At 44.5% G+C, this 27914-nt stretch overlaps 1 protein-coding gene across 6 annotated transcripts in view; it reads right to left on the reverse strand.

Annotated features, from left to right (window-relative positions):
• The window catches only part of HTR4 (5-hydroxytryptamine receptor 4), a 146342-nt gene that overhangs the window by 12528 nt on the left and 105900 nt on the right, over positions 1-27914 (reverse strand). The gene's annotated exons all lie outside the window — the stretch shown is intronic.

The following is a 27914-nucleotide window of genomic DNA, read 5'->3' on the forward strand; positions in this document are numbered from 1 at the left end:
TTTAATACAGCTGCATATTTAATTTTCAAAAGGTCAGTGCAGAGTTGTCCCTCTCTCACAATTACCAGGCTCATAGACCCCATAAAATTAATAGCTTTCTAGTAACTCTGTAATCTCTGGGCTGAATGACTCACGCTTCCAGCCACTAAAGTGAACTTCCACACATGGCCATCAGTAGAAAATCATTATAGCAGGGTGAGAAGGACACCCTCTACATACTCAGCCCAATTCCTGGGGTAAAATGGAGTCAGAAATCACAAGCCTGTTCTTTTTGTTGCAATGGATCAACATTGCAGAACAACGCAGATCGATTTCATATTCAACGCTGCAAAACTAGCAATATATCTAATATCTCTAGGATGAATAGCTCCTGTTGTTTCTTTGTGGGTTTCTCATTTCTGCCTGTTTCCGAGGTGAGCAAGACACTTGCCAGGTTTCCTCGCAATAAGGTTTAAATCGTCCTTGTGCTGCACCTGATTGACCTGCAGCCCAGAGAAGACCAGCGTGTTATCTAAGGTGAGTTTACTAAAGGCAGGTCTTTCACTGCACCTGTGCATGACTACTTGTGATCTGCTTCGTCCAATACAAGCCAATCCAGAGTGAATTTATCTTCTAAATGTATGGGAAACCCATGAATATAAGAAGCATGCATGAAGTCAGAAAACGCCATGAGAACTGCTCCAAGAGAACTCCCTCAAATGTCACATATATTCCTTTAACACTGTAGAGATACATTTAGTGTTTGTGACTCGTGCGGGGCTCCCACCCCAGCGGGCTGGAGGAAGCTCGATGCCAAACCAGACAAACCCCGGCATGGGGATGGTGAAGCCGTCATTACAGCCGGCTGCTGCTTCTGCCTCTGCCGGGGAGCTGGGTTAGTCTGAACGGCAGACAGGTGTCTCCATCCCCTCCTCCCATGGCGATTTCTCTTCATTGCAAGCTGACAGCCTGCAGAGCCCATAAAGATATGGCATGATCATCTGAGTAAAGTGGCTGGGGTACGTGATTTGCTAAATGGCCTATTGGAGCTCTGGTGGAGAAACAACTGACCAGGCATGGTCGGTATCTCTGTCCCTTTGCAGCCAGGCCCAGGAAAGCACAGTAATATGGGAAAGAAAATGAAATCCATCCTCTGCAGCGAGCCTTACAACAGGGACCTTCCTTTGCCTTCAGTGTCTTTTACTCCCACATTGGGGAGGGATCATCATTTATCTGTGTGCAAAACCAACCTAGTCAGTGGACTTGGTGTCTCAAGCAGCATCATCACCAAAGAGAGAATATTCCTAAATTCTTAAAATGTCCTAGCCAAATTGGAAGTCCGTCCTAGTCTTACTACTTATTTTTTTAGGTTTTTTTTTTTAATAAAGAGGAGCAAATATCAGTGGACAATTCCTCCTTAGAGAGGATGTAGTCCTTTGGGAAAACATGGGTAAAATCAACAGAAATACAATAAAACGTTCAATTTTCCCATTGCAGTTGAATGGTGAAAATCCAGATCTCAGGAGAATATTTGGATTGTTAAATTATTTATATGGATACGACAGCGATGTTGATTTTAAAGTCCTTTGTCGTCAAATTTAAATAGAAATTTGTCTCTATTTCACGATGAGTGTTTATTTTTCCCCACTTTTGAGCAGTTCTGCTGAATATCTTAATCATTTTTAAATCAAATAATGCTGTTCAGACCTTGTGAGCTAGAATTAAGCACTCATCAATCTTTACTAAATTTCAGTTACAGGTTTTAGAAACAGCTGTCTCCAGTCCCAGTCCACATAATCCAGCCTTCAGTGCATGTTGCAAGTTTTCTACATGCCTCCTCGGATTTAAAATGAGCAGACAGTTCTCCAAGCAAGTGAAGGCCTCGACTGAGAGAAACATTGCTGGGGAAAAAAAATAAATATCTACTTTCTTTGTATCTGACAAGTCACAGAAAACAAAGCAAGCATCTATCAATACATTTGTTTATCTCCTTTATTTTTCCATTGTTCCATCATCCCTGCAGGATGTTTTCCTCAGCTGGAGGTCACCTGTTCTCTCACTCTCGCAAGCCAGCTCTGGCTGCTGCTTGCTCTAATGACCTGCAGCCCCAGGACACGTTCCCAGATGGTCTCAGTCAGACATGGGCCAAGGCACCCCCGCACAGCACAAGGCAAGTCGCTGCAGCAACACGAGGGATGTGCCCATCTCCAAAAGCGGAGGTGCGCACGCAGTGCCTAGCGGTTACGTGACCGCACTGACACACAGGCACTACTGCTTTAGGCTGATGTGCAATAGAAAAGTTTCATATTTTTTCTGGCAAAACAAGACCAAAATCCCCTCCAGTTCATGTATTTCTGTGTTTACAGTATATCTTTTTTAAGGAGGCTGTTTAACCCCTTTTAAAAGTGCAGGCAAAAAATAAACTGAAATATGATTTTGAAAGAAAATGTCATAACACTTCAGCATTTTGTTTCCTTTTTGTTTTCTCCTGCTGAAAACACATACTGAATTTCACAGAATCACAGACTGGTCAGGGTTGGAAGGGACCTCTGGAGATCATCCAGTCCAACCCCCTGCTCAAGCAGGGTCACCTAGGGCAGGTTGCACAGTCTCATCCAGGTGGGTTTTGGATGTCTCTGGAGAAGGAGACCCCACAGCCTCCCTGGGCAGCCTGTTCCTGTGCTCTGTCACCCTCAAGGTAAAGAAGTTCTTCCCTCAGATTCAGAAGGAACTTCTTGTGTTGCACTGTGTGCCCATTGCCCCTGGTCCTGTCAGTGGGCACCACTGTAAAGAGCCTGGCCCCGTCCTCCTGGCACTCGCCCTGAAGATATTTGTAGCCCTTGGTAAGATCCTCTCTCGGTCTGCTCTTCTCCAGGCTACACAGGCCCAGCTCTCCCAGCCTTTCCCCACAAGGGAGATGCTCCAGTCCCCTGATCACCCTTGTAGCCTCCGCTGGCCCCTCTCCAGCAGTTCCCTGACGACCTTTTCCTCCACAAGCTTCAAGACTACCCCCAGGATGAGCTGTCAGTTTGTCCAATCAATTTGTTTCCCTGGAACTGCAACTGTTCATTACATCTTCCATTTTTTTATTCTTTTTATTGCCAGGCTCTATTAATGAATTTGGTCTACAAAAATTTATAGGAACCCATTTGAGCTATTTCAACTTCACTAGCTAATGCCAGCACACTGCTCCTTTGCTCAGAAGCCTCTTGTTCCATGAATGGAGGAAAACCACACTGGTCTCTCCGGTAAAGCGCCGGACACAGCCCTTCACTTGGCACAAGAAATAGATTGGACAGAGTTTGATTAATAAAGATAACTAATTAGAAGCCTGGCCTGAGTCAGCCAAGGCATTTCATATAGATCAGCAAAGAAGCAAAGAGTTGAATTCAATAAAAAACTGGGCTGAAGGAACACAATTTTATATGTCATTGTCTCTGGGTACTGGCTAAAACCTCTTGCATGATGTTATAACAATGATCTTAAAGGTCTTTTCCAACCTAAATGATCTATGATTCTATAAAGACGTCTCGTTGTATTGAATAATAACCTCTTAAGATGATAATAACATCCTTGACAGACATCAAAAATTGAAAACAGGAACATGACTACAGATATTTTAATGCTAAGCAAACAGATAAATGGTAAACATATGCTAACAACAAAGAGCAGCTAAGTTCTTCAGTGAGCTATTTTAAGAAATTGTTGATGGAAGATTAAAGGGACTCAGGACACCTCAAGATTGCAGAAGTGGCTTTTCCAAGAATTCCTGTTTGATTGTGGGCAAACCATGCCATTTCTCTGGGCCTTCTTTCATTGTGGATAAAATAGAGGCAATAAGACTTCCTTTGTATGCCTTCTCTTTAGATTTTAGCCTCTTCAGAATAAGCATCGTGCCATTTCATAAAGATACACGTCTGGCACAACTAAATTGTAGCTTGGTTCAGCGCTGTGGTGCTCCAGCAGCAGCAATTAGTCACTTAAATAAAACTAGATGGTTTTGATTTCAAAATGTTGGAAATGCTTTCTAGGACAGAACAACCTACAGCTGCAGGAAAGGTGGTTTAATTATTGAAGAACTTCTTTCTGACACTAAATCCTTTATACTCTCAGAAGCTGGGAATATCCTGCCTCTGGGTCACTGACCGTAAGGATACTCTCAGGCTGGCGAACTAGTAACGGGGCGATGACTGCATTTGGTTTGTACCTTCTGTTTCTCATTGCACAGTCACAATAATTAGACTGCGCCTTTCCTCCGGTTCTTTTAGCCATGCTTACTGAAAAGGCTGAAGGCTCCTGGCTGTGACGGTCACGCTGCAGCTCTGCAGCGCTGTGCTTGTGATGCTGAGCTGGCGGCAGGATGGGACGCCCCCTCTGCACCCACCGGCACCTGTGCTCTCTCCTGCTGACCGTGTAATGCTGCTGTCTTGTTTGAAACTTCAGCATCTGGGTTTCACCTGACATAATTTCAGGCAAGGGGAATGGCTGAGACTAGCCAGGCACTGTGCCTGTTGGCGCTGACCCACACTGGACAAGTTTATTTTCCATTGCCTCCAGTGGAGATTGTTCTGAACGTCCGCCTCATATTTGTCACTCTTGGCCCCTTATTAATTATAACATGGATGTTGCTAAGATATGCCTGAGATTTTTAATAACTTTTTAAGTAAGGACAGCAAACAATCTCCGAGTGGGGCCCCTGGAAGAGGTGAGAAATACAGGACATGATCCCTTGAGCATGTGTGTTTGTGACTGTGTTTGTGTACCTTCCTGCCTGTCCCCGTCCAAACTCTTGTCTTATGAAACCAAACCTTCAGCAGCACGCAGTTCAACAGGCTAAATTTTTTCAGCATTAAGCAGTGTCACCATTGAGAAAGTTAATACTTTGGGAGATGGTTACCAGATCTCCTCTGTGCGCCAGAATCACTGAGCTGCTGGTGGCTCGGTGGCTTTTCAGACATGAGCCAACAGGGCTCAACTAGACCTGATACAAACCAAATAACCACATACCCAAAACATGCCGTCACTGTTGTCAAAGTTGTTCTCTGCTGTCAGCCTGACCCAAGCAGCAATGCTCAACAGAGAATGAAGGTTCTGTTTCTCAGGGAGCTGATAAAATCTCGTTGCTGTTGCCCCTGTGCTCCTGTGGCCTGACTGCATTTTCCATTTCATGCTCAAGCAGGTGCCTGTGCCTTCCAGAGCTGTCAAACATGGCAGATTTCAAACAGTGAAACTCAATTTAAAAATTATCAGTCTCATATCTGCTGATACTGGGCTGAACCAGTTGCCATTACTTTATCCATCCTAATTTTGGCCATTGGAAGGGTGCCTCTGCATGGCTCCCTCAAGAGACTATTTCATGCGCTAACAGATGTCAGCATTGACTAGCTTTGCTGACAGTCATCTGAATTATGCTTGTCTGATGTCCCAGCCTGAGGTTTTCACTTTTCCCAGTCTCCTTACACTTCTCTTTCAGCTGCTTGACCTGAATGACATTTATAAGTTTCCCTATTTTCCACTGCAGGAAGATCTGCTCAACTTTAGTAAAAGGCCATGGACTTTGGATATTATGAACATAGATGTGACAATGCCTGCTGATGAAAAACGTGGGATCCACATAGCAACCACGATGATGGAGTCAGTCCAGAGATGCTGACTTCTTCCGTCACAGATCTGCAGAGTGTTCTTGTTATAATAGTTGATGTTTCCACAAAAGAAACAGAAACTTGGGCACTGGAGGACAGAAACTAAGCTAACTTTAAAATCAGCAAAGGAGCCATTTGTTTTCAGTAACCTAAATCTATTTGCTAATTATAAACACCAGGGTAAATAAGTAAGCAAATGAGTGAGGCCATTCAATGCCATGCTGCAGAAGGTGGGCATTTCCCCCTTTTTCTTACATTAACTCTGTATTCCCATTTCTCTCTCATTAATGTTAGCCTTGGCACTACATTATATGCTCTAATTACCTGCAGATTTTGGCCTACAGTTCATTTTTGCACTATAATTAGTACAACATTCATAAGAGGCCCAAAGCTGATGATTAGGAGAGTGCTTGGAAGTGCTTGCTTACATTAGAAATGCACAGCATCACATTAAGAGTGGTTTATAACCACCCACAGATGGGATAGCTCATAATAGACATTGTTTTTTAAGTAAGGTGTTTCAATCACCAAAGTACAAGCAGGATCAATTAAGGATATTCAGATGGAAGATAATGAATGTTTTTTTTTATAAATGGAGGTCTCACAACTGGCATAATTAGATCTTTCATCTGCTAGGAAAAAAACACAAGTCATTTGTCAAAGCTGTGGAATGAAATAGTGGCAAAAACATTTGGAGCTGTTTCCTTGTGCAATGGAGACACCACAACTTCCAACTGTATTGCAGCCCAGCAGCCACAAGCCCCAGTGACTTTTGCTCATCAGGCTTCAAGCACGTGCTGCAGTGTTAGAATTGCAGCTATCTGGGGAACGGGTGGCTTTGCTGCGGCAAAATATCCTGTGAAAATCGACAACTGCACTTTGTTGAAATCTTCTGGCAAAAAATTCTTCATCATTTCATGTGTCTACAAAGCAAAACTTCTTTGTATCAAAACAAAACTTTCTATAAAGAATTAGGTGCTTTATAATGGAAGTCTAGCATATGCACATTGTTAATATCAGTCACTAGTTTCAGTTCCTTTCGGAATAGCAAACTATCACAAACTCCCTCACAGCATCTGGGGCTCACTCATGTTCCTTCCTACACTGCAGCCTGCTGCTAAGTTTTCTGGTCACCAGGGTACGTACCACGCTTTCCTGCCTTTTGTAGGGCCAGTTCACACACATGCCCATGCAATGCCTATGGCTTTGTATCCTGGTAACTTCTGGGTATTCTTGACAGTGGTGGTGTGAAGCTGGACACGTCTTAAGGCACCTAATGGTAGGATCTGGAATTTGTATTTTCTGGTAATGGAACCATGGCACAAAATTTAAAACCCCAAAAACAGTATTAAGATCAAAATTAATAATAAAGATCCATGTTGGTGCCTTTAACATCTCAACTACTGTCTACGTTGGTTTAGGTTAAGTTGTAGTAACTCTTACTAACTTAATGTAAAGCTTCTTTGGCTCCAGTAGCTGCTGCCTTCTCTCAGCTATCCATCCTGGCCCTGGGGAAGGACAGGTCGGACAGCAAACACCACCTTTCACCATGTTGTATTGAATGGGAGTTGCCACTCCTCTTTCCTTCTTCCTTAAGGTTTTCCAATCAATATTTCTATGATAGGCATTTACTAGCACGCTCCTGAGTTCAGACCATTTCTCTCTTACAGCCCACTGGGTATGAATTTGTAGAAGTTTATACGTCGTATTATGAAAAATATTAACATGGCAAACTTTTAAGCTGTGCTCATAACTAGTCCTATTTTGTAAGCATTTTATTAGGATTAAATGTCATACTACAGATGGTGACATTGGAAGTCGGTGCTTAATTTGAGTAAAATCTCCGTGTTCCTCTCCGTACAGCCTTGGTTTGGTGAACGCACACCACATTTTCCATCAGTGCGCTGAGGGCAGCAGCCGACCCTCCGTTCTCCCCATCCTACTGTGTCCTCCCATATGTCCCCCACTTGCAAACATTAATTCCCTGCATCACTTTCATAGAGTTGCTCCTCGTTTTTAGCTTGGCTAAAGCCGACACCAAAATAAGCCAATAAGTACATATTGCTTGGTGGCTGTGTTTTCATTTCCCTGTTCTCCAGGAAGGATGATGCTTCCTTTGCTCATCCGCCTCCCCTGCCAAGAGCTATTTCACAGCTAGGTTAGATCGTCTTCAGGAGTGTGCTGGGGAGGACAGGAGGTGCCTTTGACAGCTTCTTCATTTCAATATGATTCAGAGGTTGCTAAGTCCCCATTTTTTGTTAGCTATATCCCCAAACATCCTGTGATGGTAGCCTGTTATGTGACTTCAGCATTTCCAATCTCAACAGGAGTAGTTCCTGGACATCTGCTAGCGAGGATCTCACACAAGTGATGCCAGTTACGGCTCCATCCCCCAGGCTCAGGCACCCTCTGAGCTTCTCTGTGCAAGAAAGACCTAGGGAAAAAATTTTCTCGTCTGAGCATCATAGCGAGCAGAACCTTGCCTCTTCTGAAGATGTCCAAAAGAAAAAAGTTAAGCTCAATCTGCCCATTTGAATACACTACATCCAAGGATGCTTCTCCAAGTGTCAGTAGAGGCAAAAACCTGAAGAACAAAGCATAGCTGCAAACATTTTCTAATTTGGAGAGTTTGAGGGAAATCTGAGAAACTAGGGTGCAGAATCAAAGCAGATATTTATTCTCTGCTGGGTTTCATAAAGTGAAAGGAGCCCTAGGGCATCCCTTTTGAGACCTTCTGTTACACAAATGCCTTGTAGAATGGAACATGACATTGAAAAGCTGTGTTGATCAATGTATTGATTTTGATCATAGGAGGAGGTAACTAGTACAGTCAAAATATCTGGCAATCAGCTGGGAGAAAGGTACACAATAATCGCTCATAAAGTCATATTCCTTCCCCTGCTGACACAATTAAGTTTTCAGTTTCCTTGCAGAAATACAAGGTGAGGAAACGGGGAAATTAAGCTTCATGTCAAACTAAGCATTTATTCTACTTGATGTAAAGTGAAATGCTGGCAGAAAACAATCCAAAAATGTTTTTTATGAATCTTAAGTCTTTGGATTGACTCAGCCAAGTTTGAGCCCTTTAAGCATATGTGAAGCTCTGGAGTTTGTTGGAATGGGTCTATGGAATAAATATTTTCATTGGCATTCAAGTCACATATCATAGTTACACCTGCAAATGACAGAGAATCACCGTAACAGTATGTGGTACCTAAATCTGAATGCTAACTGTCAAGACAGATCATAAATATACTTGTCATTGGCATAAATATACTTGTCATTGGTGCTGCGGCAATAGTCATTGCAAGTTTTAAACACGTTACAGATTCAGAATCAGAGACTGATTTGCTTCAGATGGAACAGATAAGCCCAAAGTCACCACATCTTGTGGGAAATTCTGTTCTGCAAGATCAGCTTTTTCCAAGTCTCATCACTTCTTTGCGCAGGTACACCCATTCTGCGCAGCACAAGCAGCTCAGAGCACACAGGGCCCCCAGCACAGGTGCCTGGGAAGAAGAGTGGATGGTCCCAGCAAACCTCAGGTGCAAAGTCTCCCTTCGATCCACAAATGGAACTTGTGTCTACATGAGGATGATTATTAGCTTACTGAAGGAATTACTTCATAGTCTACCCAGCACAAGAAATATCAATATCTTATTTAAACAAAGAATGTTTAAAATGTAAAACCAAAACCAGACATAAAGTAAGCAAAACCCCATCTGTGGTTTTCCTCAGTTTACGCTGGTTTAGGTCCTTCAGCCTGAGCCAAGGAGGTTGTATCGGTCAGGTTTCCAGGGTGGGACCTTGTCCATGTCCCATGTCCTTGCAGCGTTTTCCCTGAAGGCTCCTGCTTACCTGGCTCTGCTCTGCCCCGTCTTTGTCACTAAGGGCACCTCAGAGGCTGCTACTGCCCGAGGGATTGCCAGACAGAAGGAGGATGTTTCAAGAGAAAACGCTGTGCTGGCAGTCAAACATAGCTATGAAAACATGCTGGAACATTCAGATAAGGACTTAAACTTTTTCCGAGAGATCAGATTCTGCCTTTTTGCACTTTTTGCTGCCACAGTGAGAATATCTGCACGTGCTGCCTTGGAGGTTGATTCCTTCAGGCAGAGCTGTTTTTCCTGAGCCAGGCTAACCACAGAGATGATTTCTTTCCCCTCGCACAGAATTAACCTCTTACTGGTGGCCCCAGCCCTTCAGCCCACGGACCTGACATTCAGAGCACCCCAGTCCTATGCTGTACAGCAGCTCAGAAGCATCACTGAACCCACCGCACTGCAGCTTTTCTGAGCCTCGGCATAAGCTGGTGGAACACCACCCTCTGTGCCTCTGTGTTTGTATCTGTCTGTAAGTACTTTATTTGCATATACCTGCTGTTAACACCAGGCGACTTTTGCTATTTTGTGATTTCTTTTAGTCCTTCTGTAGATATGAGTATCTATCAGGGCTCACAAAACTGGCAGACCCTATCCATCCATTGCTTTATACATTGGCTCCAGATTTAAAGGGAAGAAACAAACAAGTTCAGACTTCTGAAGGTTGTGATATCCCCTTCCTCTGTTGCTCCTGGGCCTCTGTATTTTCTGCTTCAGAGGAGATGACAGAGTCTATAAATCTTTGCCCCTTAGCCTCTGCTTTGGTAAACAAATGTTGCTCAGATTTATGTTTGTTGCCCTTCTTGAGGAAAAGCAAAGCAATGATACATGTAGCAAATGGAACAGAAAATTGCTTTTTAGCCAGCAAGTTTCAAATGTGACTGACTTAAGTTCCGGCTCAAGTACAGCAACCACCGGTCCATTCTCTTATGAAATAAACCCAGATTTGTACCTACAATTCTTGGTGTTACAGTGAGGCAGTCTGAGATGCACTTTGCCCAGTAATTTAGCAAAAGATCACACACCTGCATGATTAGCATGATGCTTGCTACAGGTATAAAATGCAACAAGGTTTTGCCCTCTTTTAATGTAAACTCATTTCTGTTTCCTTAAAAATGTGAAGGTGTATTAGCCCTTACAAGAGAAATAACAAGAGGTGTGCTGGACTTTGCAGACATTTATTATTTTATCAGTGCTTATCCTAAATCCTTTGCTTGCACTTCTTAGAATGGTCTGACAGTACTAATTATTTTTAAAAGTGAAATTATTTATTCTAGAGCAGAGATTTCTGACTTGGCCACAGTGTATGGTTCTGCATGCTGCACCTCTAAGCCCTTTGCTTGTGCTAGTAATCACTTGTGATTTATAAGTGAGCAAAAACAAATACTTACCTTTGGGTGTCTAAATTGTGGCACTGGTTTCCATCCAGAACTGTGCTATCTTAAAACTAATACCTGAGAACAGTATTGTCTGGGGAGGACATTGCCACACCTTTGGCTTATGAGCACATTTGAGTAGTGTGATTTCAGCGATACGGAGCAATGAAACTAAAAGTTTCCAAACATCCCTTGTGATACTGAGAATATCAACGCCGAGCTCCTGGTGAAATGTTCCTGTTTCAAAGCGAGGTGTGGCCCTGACAGCTCTGAGTTTCTACACCGGCTGCTCACACTAAAAGAAAAGAACAGAACAGGACAGGACGGAAGATTTTCCCTTCCAATTGAAAATTAGTCTAGTCTAGCCTATTATTTTAGTGTGAAAGATGAAAGGGAGGCATGAGACTGCAAGTGATTGCAGTGTGAGAGAGGGGGAGAGGAAATATTTTGGTTAGATTTGAACATAGGATTAACACAGAGAAAATAAAACCTCATTATTACTCTACAGAGCAAGATAATAAAGGAATATGTACGGTTTTGGAGACACTAATAAAATACAGAGCAGAGAGTTACGTGTGCTAATGCTGACCTGAAGGAGGAGATGCACCCAGCCTATCCCTCTCCATGTTCTACTATTCTCTAAACAAAAATAGACAAATGCAATTAAACTGCCAAGAGAGAAGGGACCTTGGGGCTTGGAGGGTTTGAGAGACAGCATGACGAGAGCTGAATATACCTGTCACAGAGGTCAGTACACCTATTTTCACGATGTATGTCTTGTTGACTCTTAAGCTTGCAGCTGGATGAGCTGACTTGAAACCTCTGGGCAGAGTACGCAGCAGTAAAATAAGGGTAAAACAAATGAAAGAGCCTCAGAGCTCGCTGCTGTGTCTCCCTTACAATTCACCGACATGGAAAGGCAGAAGACTGTGAGGGACTTGGGATGCTGAAGACACTGGCCATAGATGGCAGCTCCTCCTGCCACCTTGTCAAACCAGCCAACCTGGACTTTCTCGTTTCCTCTGGAAGCCACGGAGCAACCAGCCCCCAGGATGCCTCAGTAACTACTTGCATGGTGATGGGAAGGATTAGAAGGAGACAGATGATCACAAAACTCACAGTTTTCAGTGGAAAGCCACACCAATTATGTCAGGGAAATACAAGATTTTTAGGATCAGACACCCTAAAATGACAAGCAATTTTTTCGATCACGGTCATTCACGTAACAAGCAGCTCACCTCCTCGGTTCACCCCAGACCATTTGCTATTGCAACATCACGATCTCCACACTGAGCTTGCAGCCAGACCTCTCAGTGTTTCCCCTAACAGTGTAGCAGAGGAGTCTAGGATGGGTTACCTGGAAAAGAAGCCTTATTTAGCAAGCACAGACGGCGATCGTGCTGACCCTGAGCAGTCAGGAAATTACTTTCAAACAGGCTGACAGAGCTGGTGGCTCCAGGTAGACTCATCACCCCATATACCACCTGAAAAAGCAATCCAGTTACCAACATGAAAGTAATTTCAGCTGACTATATTGGTGCAAAGAGTGTTTTTCTTGCTAAGCTTTACAGCTCTGGAGTGATTGAAAAGCACTAAGCAAGATCTTACAGCGATTAATAACAGTCTGAAAAACATGGTTTCAGCTACACAGCTTGGTAATATACTGCCACTTAACTCTGGTGGGAATTCCCAAACTGGCTGTGAGCACGCCACGAGGACACAAACCCAGGACATTGCAGTACTGAGAGCTCAGACTATTTAGGAGGATGCATGGCTCAACAAAAGAGCCATTTTAAAAAAATGAGGCTGTCATGGCTGAGAAATAAAATATGGAGAGAGGCTGTCTATTGAGATCATCTAGCATATAGGCATTAGGTTTGCAAAAACTGAAGCTGAGAAAAAAAATGTATCGTGAGACCCCAAAATAGATGCAGATTTCTGCCTGGGATATGGGCATGCCCTGAGTACACGTATAGCAAGAGAACATCGCAGCCAAGGCACAATAACATGTGACACTTGTAATAAGTTAAATGGGGATTTCTGGGCGGGGATTCCCCAGTTCTTGTAAAAAAAAAAATCTCTATCTTGCTTTTTTTTATTATTATTTTTAATTTGTCCCAGACCAACTAAGCTTCTGGCTTTCTTTTTATGGGAGAGGCAACGCAAGATTTCTCTCCTGCAGTAAGAACTGATGACACCGATTACCAGAATTATCCTTTCATTCTGAATAGGCTAAGAAATGCTAATTTCTCCCAGCCATTTCATACAGCTGCTGTGCCTGGAGTGTGATAATTCTGTTACACAGATAAAACTGTGTTGCTATCAGAGTAAAAGATCAGAGAAATTAAGAACACACTAATCTAGTTGCTGTCTCAGAGAGGCTTTAGGAAGTCTTCCGTGTATTTTGGCAGAGCTTTATCTGCGCTACTGAGTCTCCAACTGCCAAGGTCTGAACTCCTAGCTGTTCAACAGGCTTTCCTGTGTTTGGCCAAAACAAAGGGTGTGTTCCAGGGGCTAAACACAACCTCATTAAATAAACTTGGGCGGTGAGGCTGCCGTGGCAGCATTACTGAACGTGTTCCCAGTATGCGCCTTCATGAATTCAGCATGTCACAGCCGCTTTGTCTAGCCAGTTCTGAATTGCTCGGTTTCATCTTCTCCAGCTGTAAATCATGTTGCTTAATTAGTCTTAATTAAGTGTTGTGGGCATCTCTTGAGCTCAGTTATCTCTTTATTTAATTACAGTAACACACCATATAATGTTCTCTGTTTGATGGGATGTTTTGCACAATAGTTTAATCCAAAAACTGAAAGAAATAATTAGTTCTGAGAATACGTCTCTAAACGGATGGCCAAGTAAACTGCATGTTTGTCACAAATGTCTGGACTTGTTAGTCATCGTAATCTATTGCTCATATTATATACACAGAATCAGCGCGTTGCCTGGTTCCACGGCGCTCAGATCTCTGTAGGTTCTTCTGACGTAGGAATCAGACTAATGTTAAATAGAGATATCTGGCATGTGTCAGTTGAAAGGCTTGGCCACAGCCCAGGAGATTTACAGGTTCACTCTTGTTCCATAAACATTTACTCCCCTCTCCACATCCCCAGCCATGGTCTGTGGCCCGAGCCCTCTCTCAGAAGGGACTGATTATCCAGGGAAATCTGGGACACCAGCATGAACTCGTGCTGGAGCAGAACCAGTGCAATGAAGGACCACTGCTCCTGGAAAAGCATCCCAGTGTTTGCAATGGCTTCAGGGCAACAGGACATTTCCTTCCCTACCCCTGCCTGTGGACCTTTACAGGGCCATACCAGTTTCTTTTCTCGACAGAGCCCAGAGCTGCTGACCTCCCCCTTTTCTTTGCCAAAGAGAAGCTGGGTCAGCAAAGAAATGAATATCACAGCAAAACTCTTGCAGCCAGGACAAAGGTGACCAAAGGCAGGGGACTCCCCTGGGCAGACTGTAGCCCCTGAGCTCCCGGGGCACTGTGGCCCTGACGCTGCTGCTCTGCTGGGCTCTGCTCTGCTCGTCAATGTGACCTGTGGCACCCTTTGCCGTCATGCTTTTCGTTCTTCGCTGCGCATTGCTGTCATTCCTTCAGCAATACAAATGGAGGGGACCACAGCGTGAGCTGCACGGGCAAGCAGGCAAGGTATGCAACCCCTGAGCACTGATGGTTTAAGACGAGCACTTTCTCTCCATCCACCCACCCACCCAGACATATACACTCCGTCAAATACACTTTACCGTTAAAGTACAATACTTGCTAACGAAAAGCATGCAGAGCCTGACTGGTTTGCTATCAAAATCTCCATGAACTTTCTGCTTCTTCTTGAACCAAGCAGGGAGGTTTAGGTGCATCAGCAATCTCTCCACGTGCAGGACACTTGGGTTTTGCAGATTAGGAGGCTGATGAGAATGTGATGATCCTTGGAGACTCAGAAATAAGTACTGAGGGGGAATTACTCCAAAGCAGCATGCAGCTTTCATTCATACTTCAGGAATCGGCTTCATCCAAAGGGGGACAAAATCCAGCTGGCCCAAGGCCCTTACAAGCATAAAAGCTGGTTTTCCGGTACATATGGCAGTACCATTCAAAGAGCTATGACAATGATACTGTTTATAGCTCTGAAAATGGCGCTGCCATCTGCACCATGGTGCAGCGGCTCTCATCCCCAGGACGTGACTCTGCAGCAGGACCCATCCTGTGCCCTGCTCTTCTATGGGCTCAAGTGTCCTGCTAAAACACATAGAATCATAGAATCACCGAATCGTTTAGGTTGGAAAAGACCTTTAAGATCATCAAGTCCAACTGTAAACCTAACACTGCCAAGTCCACCAAACCAGCGCAACTCCTGGGTCGTTAGTGGAAATAAATGAGAATGGAGACATGATTTCAGTTGAGAAATCCCTGCCATCTTTATGAAAAGCACCCTTGGAGTTCCCGTTGTAGTCGTCTGGAGGAAAAGCCAAGGAGGTGCTGGCTGCACAGTCTTCTGCTGCTGTTGCTACAGTTGGCAGTCGGGGAAGCAGCAGCCCCCTGCACGCTATTCCCTGCGAATTCTAAGGAGGCTGGTGCAGTGGTCAAGTGGAATACAGCGACAAGCACATGTGCACACACACACACACATGCAGTTTCCTCTTTTACCCTGCAGTTTAACAGGAAAAAAAAGGGAAAGCCTTCCTCTCTCTCCTGATTCCTTCCATAAAGTGGCATATTTTCTTTCCTTCGCTTTTGATTAAAGTCAAGACGTTGTGGTGGAAGTGTACTGCACCCCCCTCCCGAAGCAGTTAGTAAATGTTGCACAGCATTGGATGTTAATTTCTCCTGGAGAACAAGCACATGACATTCACAGGGCATGATGTGCATGCTGCACCTACCGAGCAAATTGCCAGATATCCACTTTCCAATTAATCCCAGTGCGCCGCTTGCAATGAAGCATTGATAATTATGATTGCCCTTTCCAGCTTGAAGCCAGTTCTAGGCTGGGTATTTCTAGTTGCTCTTTGACAGCAGTCTTCAAAATTGAAGGGTTTATGCTTTGAAAAATTGTGCAGTCCCTCATTTGTGTTGCTGAAACATCTTTCTAAGACCACTGTTGTGTGACTACAGCCATAACTCCCACCAGAGATTATCCTTATCACACTAATGCACTGTTAAAGTAGGAAGAAAGAGAAAAAGGAGCTTTTCCTTCTCCTTGGCAGTGGCATCCTACCTGCAGTCTCCAAGGATGGTTGTGGGAAAAGGTTTGTGTTACAAGTTGAAAATACTTTTTCTGATATCTAGCGTTTAAATCAGCTGTGTTCCTACGACGGGCGCTGACAGCTTTCCTCTCGGTGCTTTTAAGCCTCAGAAAAAAAGAAAAAAACACACCAAAAAACCCAAACCAGCAGGATCTCAAATAACTTTTCTGCAGCCTCACTGGGTATCTCATCAATAACAACAGTGACACAATCAACTGGGCGACAGAAACAAGGACGAAAAGAGAAGCACAAGAACAAGAGGCAGTTTTATCCCCCAGTTCCATCGCTAGCCCAGGCTGAACGGGCCCAGAGCTGATACAACCGTATCAGGGGGTGACAGTGGCTCATAGGGTTGGCCCGAGGACCACTGCCACGCTCTGACAGGTCTCCCTGCGCCATGGCCATGAGGAGGAAAGCCAAAGTGCTCGCCAGCTGGGACAGCCCTCTGGGTATTGGCTTGGGCTTTCAGGCCGGCTGGGATGGACATGATGCTCCAGCATAGCTCTGAGGCTGGTCCTACGTCAGCCCTGGGGACTGACCAGAGGACCCCACGGCCTCATTCATTGCAGCAGCAGCAGCTGCTTGCCCTCCCTAAGCTCGGCGTCCTCACCCAGACAGCACAGCCCCACCAGTATATTGTTTACCTTCACTTTAAAAATTCAGGGTGGCATCATCAGTAACTTAGGCTTTTTGAACAAGGTTAATGCAAGGGCTACAATAGCATTTAGGGAGTCCATTTATCTTACAGAAATATAGACAACTTAATTTTCTATTCATGTTATAATACAAAGGGCTCTAAAGGACAACACTATCTCAGAGAAAACATCTGCATAGGTTTGAGCATGGATTTTCTAAGTGGTAATTTGATTTTAAAGACTTGGCAATGCTTTGAATTTCCTTGGCCCATAAAGGGAATACACTTAAGCAAGGTGCTGTATTGTTTTATGAAATCATTGTTCAGAAGCTCAGCCAGCCCTCCTTTTCGACTACAATTTTTTAGGGGCTATGGATCTGCTTTCTTTAGTATTTTAGGAAATGTATGCTGTGAAAACTTTGTAAAGAATTGTGTAGGGGACCAGGAATGTAGGAGTGTGTTTGTGTTGCTTTGGCTCTGTAGGTAATCATCAAAGCTCAGCAACAGCTTAATGAATCTGTTGGAAAACTTCTCCCTTTGACCACTTCTGTTGAGTTCCATTTGGAGATCCCATAAAGTGTAGCTTTGTGCCCAAAGGAGAAACAAGGGGGTTTTTAACAGCAATTACTTGTACCAAAATATTGTAGTACAGGTTCATTTTGCCCCAATGCTCCAGCTCTCTGCTCTAATTCACAAAGTGAACCTCTCATTATCTTTCACCTCCAACACCGAGCCAGAGTCACCCACCTTCTTAACAAAAGAAATGGAGTAATCCACATTAAACGGAGAGGCAGCCTCAATCAAAATACTGTTCTTAACTAACTCTATCATTGCAGCCTGCCAGGGCTTCTCATTTCTTCATAATTCTATATTTTTGAACAGCTAAATTCACTTCTGAATGCATCATGTGGTTCAGCCTTGGCAGCCTGCAGGGGTTTTTTTTGTGGACCCTAATCAAAGTAGTGGTGACTTTAAAGACTGTGATAAATAAGGACTAGTCTTACCAACATCAGATTGTGAAATAAAGCTCTGCACATCTCACAACCAGGATAGAATCATAGAATCATACATTAATTTAGGTTGGAAAAGACCTTTAAGATCATCCAGCCTGTGAAGGAGCCTGCCAAGCTATGGGGTCGGATGCCCCGTTGCTGCTATTTAGGGAGAGCAGTGTAAGAGGCAACGGGCTGTGCTGATTTACGCAAGGATAAACCAGCATGTGCCAACAGCATTTTGCTTTTTTTGTCCTTGCTCCTTGTTGCTTTCCAAAACAGAGTTACTTTCGCTGTTGTCCTGACCTCTAGGGAGGTATTTTTTCCCTTTGATCAGAAAAATGTAAAATCCTACCAGGCCAGATTGGTAAGGTTTTGTAACTGCTTAGCATAGATACAATTGACTATACCACAGAAAATCAAGATTTCCTTCTCTGTGACTAACAGAGCAAGTGGAGAGGTGTTATGTTCAAGTGTTAGTGGGTCACAGGATTTGGCAGCGCCTCAGTTAGCTTGGATTGTTCCAGGAAGTTAATTACTTCACCGTAAAGCAGAGATAGCAGCATGGAGACTGTAGATCACAGACTGACAGACTGGTCAGGGTTGGAAGGGACCTCTGGAGGTCAACTAGTCCAACCCCCTGCTCAAGCAGGGTCACCTAGGGCAGGCTGCACAGAGCCATGTCCAGGTGGGGTTTGAATGTCCCCAGAGAAGGAGACCCCACAGCCTCCCTGGGCAGTTTGCTCCCTTCAGCTGACCTTTTTGGAAGAACTGCAGCCAAGACAGATGACAATTCAGGGATGGACATGCCGAGCAATGTTTTTGTAGGGATAAGAGCATGTGGCCATACGATGGGAAATGACACTAGAGAAATTGCCAGAGGGAGGAAAGCAGACACAAAAACTCACATGAGGACATTTCACAAACACCTGACACAAAGAACTGAAGAAATAACAAACACCTTGGACATCTAAGGCTGAAATTCAGACTTTTGAACACTGTTCAACCTCCATCTAATTATGAGTGTGCAGTAAAGGCCCTTAGATCCCTCAATGTGAAGAACCCAGAAGAGCTATGAACCTGCCTCATGCAAAATCTGCAGGAACCTCCTAACCTCGGTCTGAGTGAGCCTCAGCTTTCCAGCACCATCCTGTCAGCTCAGACAGGCTGGCAACGCAGACAGCAGCTTAGTGAGCAGAAAGGGATTTAGAGTTCAGCCTTCAGGTTTCTTTTTTCCCAGAGAATCAAGTTCATTTCTCCCCCATCCTCCAGTGACCCACAACCTCCGGACTAGTAACTGCCTTTGGGTACTGATTCTTGCTCGTGTTTTCTGTTGGGGATTTTCCATTCTGCACAAGTATTTACAAATGCACTCAGTGCCCGATGACTTTTTAACTTCTGTGACTAATGACCCTGCTTAGGAGAAGGAAGATGGAGTGCCATCTCCTAAGCCACCGGCTGCATAAATACAGCACATCAGCAACTAAGAACCAGGATGACCTGCCCTCTGCACCTCCTTCTGAAAAAAAATCTCAAGGGAGTCTGACCAGCAGAGTGCGAGCCTTCTTTCACCCCACCTCACTCTTGTTGCCCTGTGGGCCAGCACAGCTCATGTCCCCCCCCATGAAGGAGCCCAGGGGCCTTGCAGAAGGCGACAGGACATGGTGAAAGGGTCTGACGGCCTGAGAATGCACTTGCACTACCTGCACGCTTATTGAGCGACGTTCAGAAATAAGTTGAAGAAGACAGCCAGCTGGTCCTAGGCAGTGGCTTAGGTAAAGGAGCAAATTGCAAAATCATAATCCTCAGTGAGAGAGCCCGCAGGCAATGGAGCTCTCCCTGAACGGAGATGTTGCCTGTTTAGTGTCCTTCAATACTGCAGAACAGTGTCTTTCTGATAGCTGAAATGGGGCTGCAGGGTGCCTGTGTACAGAGTCTGGCCAGGGGAGGGTTACCAGGCACAGCTGTCCCTGCTGAGCAGGGTGATGAGGAGGGCAGCAGGAAGCCGAAGGAGCCTCATTAGCACCAAGTGCCTTGTTGGAGAGGAGGAAATAAAAGAGCAAGGGTGGGAGAGCAGCACTTCTGGGTGCTGGAGTGGGAGCAGTGATTAAAGGAGCTCTATTAGCGCTTGGTTATCCTGGAGAGCATTGAAAAGGTGAGGGAAAGATATTATAGCTATGACAAGGAGTGAGGGTTGTGCTAATCCTGTTCTCACTGACATTTATTTCAGCTTTGGGGGTTGGAAGTTATGGAGTTTGTACCTGGGCTCTTCCAAGTGCTTCTCTTTGCCTCTCCTCTCTCCAGGGTAAGCGCTTCTCTGCCTGTCCATCTGTAAATGGTTGCAGTGGCTGTGAGGCTGGGGAAGGACCTGAATGTTGCTGCAAGCCAGAGCTGCTTGTCATGGCATCTCAGGCACAGGAACCGAGCCTGCTGGGGATGAAATGGTGTGGGGGGATGCTGCTCTCCCTGCCCTGGACACTGCAAAGGGTAAGAAGATATCTCCTTTGAGGAGCTCTGTTTCATGGGTGCTTTTGTACCTGCAAGTGTGTCCAGGGGGTAGTCCAACCAGCTCTGAAACACCCCAGAGTCTCCTCCTAATCCTTCGGGTTTGAGTGATGGCCAGGAACTGGAGGATGCTGGAAGTTACTGAGGCTTCTCTTCTGGTAACGTGCTCTCTGAGAAGTGCTCAGCATTCACTTTCTGTGTAGCCAGGGATGCTCTTTCTGCGCCTGAGGTCCCTACTTCATGTTAGCCTACCTTAAATCAGCAGCTTTCACTGGCTGCTTTCAAACAGGCATTCTGGCAACCTCTTGCTGCTGAGGCGTGTCCCTTGTTTCTTAGAGTCTTTGAAAGGACGATGCCAGTTCCCCATCAGTGGCTGGGAGTTCTGCAGTGCAAAACTTCAAAAGCAGGTTGAGCACCAATGCAGGGAGCAGACTGTAGCCTGCTCACAGCTCTGACTCTGCGTATGCTGTGTCCTATCCAGGGAACCTGGCTACGGAAAGTCACAGATGGCAGAAACAGAAGCTGTGTTCTCCATGTTGAATTCTGCTGTCTGAAAGCTACTGTTGAAATCTGTTGCCTCTCCTCAATATCTGAGTGTCATGATGAGGAATAAACAAAAGCATTGAAAGGGGAAAAACAGAGAGAAACGCCCTGCCTGCCACAAATCTGTCAGGATAATTGAAAGTGCTGTGGGTACTGGGAGGTGTGATCTCCCCAGGGTTTGCAGCTTTACTGGCTGGATGCAGAGAGCATGGTCTGGAGAGCAGGTGGGAGGGATCGGTAACATTGAGATGCTGGAGCAGTTATGGGGGTGGGACACTGAAGGGCCAGGTATATTCTGTGTGTCTCCTGACGGAAGACACAAAAGGCTGGTCGAGTATCAGTTCTTGTGACTTGTCATACCAGTTTCAAGGTAGGGAGATTATCATTGACCACCAGGACTTTCTTAGTCCTGAAATGAGTTCTGATCCTTTTCCCTACCCTCTTTACAGAAACATGAGCAGGAAGTAATTTTCCCACTTATACCCTCTTTTTTTTTCCTTCTTTTTTTTTTTTAATTAATGTTGAGCTAACTGGAGCTGTGTGTCTGGAAGCGCCTGGCCCCTGGAGCATTCCCATGATGCTTGTCCACTGTGGCAGGAACCCAGCTGGAACCCTACACACCATCTGAGGGAGGAGGAAGCCTCAGAGAAGTTTCAACTGACTTAAGACAGGTACTAGGCTTTTCCACATCATTATAACAGCCTCTCATGTCTGTATCAAAACTCTGGGAATTATTAAAAGACCTGCATACTTTATGCATCGGTCAGGCTTGGTCCAGCCAAGGGCCACAGAGAGCTCTTCTGTCCTGAGCACAGTCTGTGATATATGGTGTGGTCCAGCTCTAATGTGAAATCAATCCTAGCTTGTTAACTGCCCTCTGCACCTTGTTCCGCTCTTTGGTGTGGTACCTACTGGTAGACCCTTCACTATTGTAACAGTCCTTGGAGGGAGAACAACCATCACCGACAGGCAGCACTCCTGCACGCTGTGCACAGGCTCGGGCAGCCAGCAGCCACCTCCAGTGTCCTGGGGTGACACCATCCCCATTCAGCCAGGCTTTCTGCCTCTACCCCACAAATCTTAAGCTCTACATCAAATGAGGCTTTAAGTTGCGTTAAAATAAACACTGAACAGACACACACACAGAGCAGCAGTAATAAAAGAAAGGACTTACAGAGCATGTTCATGGTTAGACAGGAGCTGGTCTACTGCAGAAGAGCAGGAGCAGCTTGGAGACAGAGGAACAGCCACTTTTAGTGCGGAAAGGAGGAAAGACAGAAACAATGAGGTAGTAAGGGGAGAAAGGAAAAAACAGAGACTGTTAATAGGAAAAGGCTTTCCTGCTGGCCCGACATTAAACACCAAGAAGTTATATTCCACTAGTGTCAAAGTCAGAGCTACATATCCAAACCTCCCCTACTACCACTTACAGTACTGGTGGTAACTGGCTTAGACCTGCATGAGCCATCAGGTGGGTTTCTTTTTCCATAAAGGCTTTTGGAAATCCTTCAGTTTTTCAAGAATATCCTTTCTTGTCTCTGATAGGATTTTAGCTTCTGCTGAGGCCACTTTCCAAAAGCATTTCCTTACTGTTCTAGGAGCAGATTTGTTAGCGATGTGTTGTCTTCCTCCTGCCAATTTCATGAGTACTGCTAGCCCATTTGGCCTGAATGAGGATCCTCTATTAAGAAAGCCACCTGTATCCCTTAAAAGTCAAGGGAGTAGTGACTAGGTCCCTTAACTTCTATCATGATAACTGACACGTTTACTGCTAAGAAATTTGATTTATGGAGGCAATGCAGATCTGCCATAAATCCCTGGCTGGTGATCCTCGAGCCTTTTGGCAGCTCTAGCATGCTGGAAATGTCAGTCCGCTTTTTCAAGTGCAAACAGGGGAGTAATATTTGAGCTCCTTGATCTTGTCAGACTGCAGTGCAGGCATATAGCAGTTACTATTTAATTTTTAGTAAAGTTATAACTATACCTGGCTGCTAGCCAGCACCTGGTACTAACTTTAAAATATGCTGCTGTTAGCTGTGAACAAGGTACTACTGGTCCCTCACCAACCCTCTGAAGTGTAACTGATAATTACCAGCGCTGCTTAATGCACCGAACAGCTGTAACTCCCATTCCTAGTCTGGCACTTTTCTCCTGACCAGCTGACAAGGACCTGATGAAGTGCAAATGGAGCAGGAAAATTTCCTATATAAACAGCAGCAGTTCTGATGTGGAGAAGTTGAGAGCTTCTTAGATCATTTCATAAAAGGGGATTTCCTGGGATTTGAGGGATTTGTTTGGGGTTTTTCCCAATTGGCGAGGTGCCTGGAGGTTTGCAGGCAGGCCCTGGTCCCTGCTGTAGATTCTGATGTCAATTTTGATGTCACTGTTTTCTTCACCTGGGCTGCCCTAGGGATAACAACCCACCCTATTCCCTGTGCACAGTGCAGGACTTTGCTAAATGTTTCAACCAGTTGTAACCTCGCGGGGGAAATCTTCAGCTTCTTAAGATGTAACCAAAAGAAAAGCCACACTACAGTTGATGACTTTGTTGAATAACTACCCTCACTGTTGGAAATCCGCACTTTATTTTCAATACAAATGTTCTAGTTTCAGCTCTCAGTCACAGGGTCGTCTTCTCACTGGCTTTTATACTAAAGGTTGTCTTTGATTGTCCAGCTTCTCCTCTAAGCACCAGGTAAGAGATCATCTGTGAATTTCTCACTGTAAGGCAGGCTTTCAGCTACTTCAGTTCCTTTGTGCTTCATTCCCCCTAAATTTTCTGATTATTTTTTTTCCATGTTCCTGAGCTGGGCACATCAGAACGGGCTACAGCGCAACCTGTGACCACACCATGTCAAACAGGTCATTTTATTTCTACTTGATATAGTTTTGATTTCTTCATTTGTGGACTGAAGAGAACCTTTTTCCCTCCTGACCCATGGGGTGCTCAGCTGCCTGTCCTTGCTTACAAGTCTCATCCCCTGCAGACCTGTCCCTTCCCCTTACACACCCCCACTTACAAACAACTTATGGGAATCAGAAAAGGGGACTCTGATCCTCCAACACCTGCCCAGAAAGGGAGTTTTGGGGAATTAAGAGAAACAGGGAGCTGAAATATAGCTGTAGTGGCATGAAGGCTACATAAATTTGCCTTTTCAGCCTTGGGGGATTATCTCTACCTGTATATTCAGGTCATTCCAGGTACGCTTCCAAGAACCTGAGCAGAAAGTCATGGGATGAGAAGGTGAGGTTTTATCCCATACTTATTAAAAAATGTGAGCATCAGCTGCAGCCTTTATTTTTCTGAGGTGCAGCAGATCAAGACTTTATGCTGCAACAATTATAAAAAAAGAAAACCCAATGAGAAATAAAGGAGTATGTATGCGAACAGCAGTGTGCAGTCAAAGCTATTTGCCAAACAGAAAAGAAACAAATAAAGAAACAGTCAGTACTCTGCAGGTTTGAAGAAGCATTCAGAAACCGTGGAAGACGCAGAGGTTAGTGTAAACCACAAGTGACTTAGCAGCTCCACTGAATGATGAGGAAAAGAATTACACATCAGGGCAAACTGAGAAGAAGGAAAAGGTTTGCACAAACCATTAACAGACCAGGCTTATTTTCTGCATTTGCTTACATCTCCAGTTTAATAACAGCTCCTTTTAGTCCAACAATACCCTTACACTTCTGCAACTGTCAAGTATTTTAAGAGTGTTATACCAGGAGTTGCATGATCTTTCGATCAGGATTTTATTCTCCTTCTGCTGACTTAAAAAGGGGGGTTGGGGGGGAAGGCTTTGCAACACCTGTGTGATATGCCTGATTGCCGAGGTGGAATAGCTACGGAGCCTCATTCAGGCATTTGGTACTCTGGGTTTCCTCCCTGGATGAGCTTGTCTGTCTTCACTGAGTTCTCTGGAGCAAGAGGGACATCCCAGTTTAGGCCTGTAACTGGGGTGGTGGGACTACCCACTGCAGGTAACAGCAGGCTTGTAGCTACTATCTCAGACCTCTACCTGCCTCTGCAGAAGAGACTTGTTTCTGACAACCAGACACTTGGATTTTGCTCGACTGGCCTGTTTCTCCTCCCCTAAAAGCCACTGAATTGGCTTAGGAGGCTGCAGTAGTAGTGTTAAGTAGCATCAGTGGAAATGACATCAGCAGCTGAAAATTGTTGTGATTGGGCAGGAAAGCTCTGTAAGGCTAATTTAACCACAAGGAATGTCTCTCTGAGCTTGTCATCTGTGTCATAGTTTGACAAAAACTGTGGCAACAACAGCTGAGAACTTGGATTGGTGAGGAAACCAGATTTCAGGCATCTGAAAAGTCATCTGAGGTAGATGGCTTTCCTTAAGTCATGGGAGTATAATTTAGAGTTGTCCCTTAATACAAGTCTGATGTTTTTGAGCAATATTCCAAAGACCAGTCTGTCCAGCTACCTCCCTGCTGCTTCCTAATACATGTTTGTTTGTTTTTACTTAAAGGCATATACGGATTTTGCAGATCATGAGGAACTAATTGTCTCTGAAATGCTCAGCACTCAGGTCTGTACTAGAAGCCAACAGAAGCATTGCTGAAAATCAAAGCACTTTTGTTGAGTCTGGGGTGCTCTGAAATATTTGCTTGTAAAACTCTCTCTGTGTGTGCACGTGCATGTGCCTGCTGACTTCAAACAAGATGTGTATGTGAGGTAGAACAGCTCCAGAAGAGCACAGCAGTCTGTACTGCTCAACCATTAATTAAGCTGACAATAAAAATCCCAAGGTAAGCACATGCCATTTTACAGCTGAATTTTCCAAGGCAAACCCATGTGAACCCATGCATAGAGGAAAGAGATTTTTAAGGAAATTAATTTAGCCTACAGCTTATTTTAAAGGATTTTCATGGTCTTGTTTTAAAACTTATTAAGAACAAAGATTCTTTCAAAAACAGAAAAAGAAATGGTGTGTAACTGAAGTGCATCGCTCCCCTAAGTTCTTTGAGCTGTTTTTTCGTGGACTCCTCCTGTATCATATGATCACAGAGGCTGAACGGGGCTGTGTCTAAGGAGGGAGCTCCAGGGATGCTGAGGCACTGCAGAAGGTGCATCTCCTGGGTGGGGAGGTGGCTGTGACACTCCTGTGCTGGGGTGGAGCTCAACAAATGTTCCCATCTTCTGTGCTGACAGCCCTATGCCATTGCTGGGTGCTGTGTTGTTGATGGTATGAAACTGAGCTCTTTGAAGATCTCTTGGTAACGCTTCTTGAAGTGTCATTCATAATTGCTCCTCGCCTATGAAGTAGTTGCTTTGTGCAGTTCTTGTCTCAAATATTGTATCAAAGTGTTATAAAGTGCTTTCATTGCTAATAAATACTAACTACAGTGCTATAAAAACTTGTCAAAAAAACGCACCATAGGGCATGAATCTCACTGAAAAAAATTATATGTGCCTTTAATATATTAATGTAAACTGTTACTGTCTGTGCACTACCAGGCAGATGACAGATCAATCAATTATAAAATTATTCATACATAATATTAACATAAGACTTGACTGGCTTCTTGATTTTTCTTTCCTTTGGTACTAATACTCAAGTTAGCCTGTTTGGCTACGCTCTGTTTCATGCAGCAACACTGCATCCTTCCAAAGTGACACATCCATAATGCTTCCTTCACTTTTTCTTTTTTAAAAAAAAAGGCATATTACTGTAGTTTGCACTTAAACAGTTGCTACACGTCTTTCCAGAGGTGGCTTCACTTCAGTGGTGGAAAAAGTGCTGCGAGGACAGGACTCAGACCTTTGGAGACTTTGAGGCTAAAGGAATTTCTATACTTCATTCTGAGAGAGGTAAGGATCTCAAGGCAGTATCATCCTCCTGTGAGGATGTCACATTATATAATGTGTGACATAATACAAAAACAAAGCATAAAAATGGAGAAAAAATATGATGGGATGTAAGTAGATGTGAACTACCTTTTTGTTTTTCCCTTCATACAAGTGGAGGTACATGAAGATGAGCTAAATTCAGTCTAATGTTTGCATATTTGTGTTGGATGATTTGGAATGCAGTCTAGAAAGGGCTTTTCCTTACAGCAGTGCTTCCCAAGCCATTTTGGCCTGCCTTCTTCCAGGGGAGTGCAAAGTGCATGCTGATGTCCTTCCAAATGCCATGCCAATGCTTGGCTGATGCTATGGGCCACATGATTACCTGCCTCTTTCCAGGTAGACAAGCTAATGCTTGGTTAGTGACCAATGGGTCAGCGGTCCTTTGCAACACTGAATCCTCCTGGGACCGAACCAACTCACTAACAAATCCTCTTATTAGCTTCAAAAGGATCAACGACTGACCTGGAAGAGCACCTTTTTGAACGAGGCCAAAGTTAATGATCTTGAAAGCAAATGCATCCAGTTGCACTTGGATTCACAGTAAAGGTAGCAGCATTTGCAGGTGATCCAACTGCCTGCATGTGTCTCAGAGTGTCCTCACTGTGCTGGTGCAATTGATGTCAGTAAGGAGGCTGCTGCAGGCAGCAATGGCTTCTACAACAACATCTAACAAATACTGGCTCATACCTACCATTCTTCCTGGTAATATAGCACTTACAGAAAAAGCTAAATGCTCTTTAGTACCATGTGCATCTTCAGTTACTGACTGACATACTGTTTGATGGGCCTATGGAATAACACAAATCAACAGCCTAATTAACATCCCTCCTGTTAAGTCTGCAGGAGCATCTCTTCAAAGACTGTTAGTGACAGTGACACTTAACAAGTGTCAGATAGAATCAACACACTTCCTTGAGGGACACGATTAACTTTGAAATGACTGGCTCAGTCACTGCCAAGAAAGGTTTAACAAAGCAAGATGGTTATTTTGACTTCTATGAGAGAAAGCTGCATGGAAAGCAGTGTGGCCAGCAGGTTAAAGGTGATTCTCCCCCTACTCTGCTCTTGTTAGACCCCACCTGCAGTGCTGTGTGCAGCTCTGGGGCCCCCAGCACAAGGACATGGACCTGTTGGAGCAAGTCCAAAGGAGGCCAGGAGGATGCTCAGAGGACCGGAGCACCTCTCCTGTGCAGACAGGCTGAGAGAGTTGGGGTTGTTCAGCCTGGAGAAGGATCCAGGGAGACCTTACAG

The sequence above is a fragment of the Falco cherrug genome, chromosome 8 (assembly GCF_023634085.1).
Source record: "Falco cherrug isolate bFalChe1 chromosome 8, bFalChe1.pri, whole genome shotgun sequence".
In the NCBI taxonomy this organism is placed as follows: Eukaryota; Metazoa; Chordata; class Aves; order Falconiformes; family Falconidae; genus Falco; species Falco cherrug.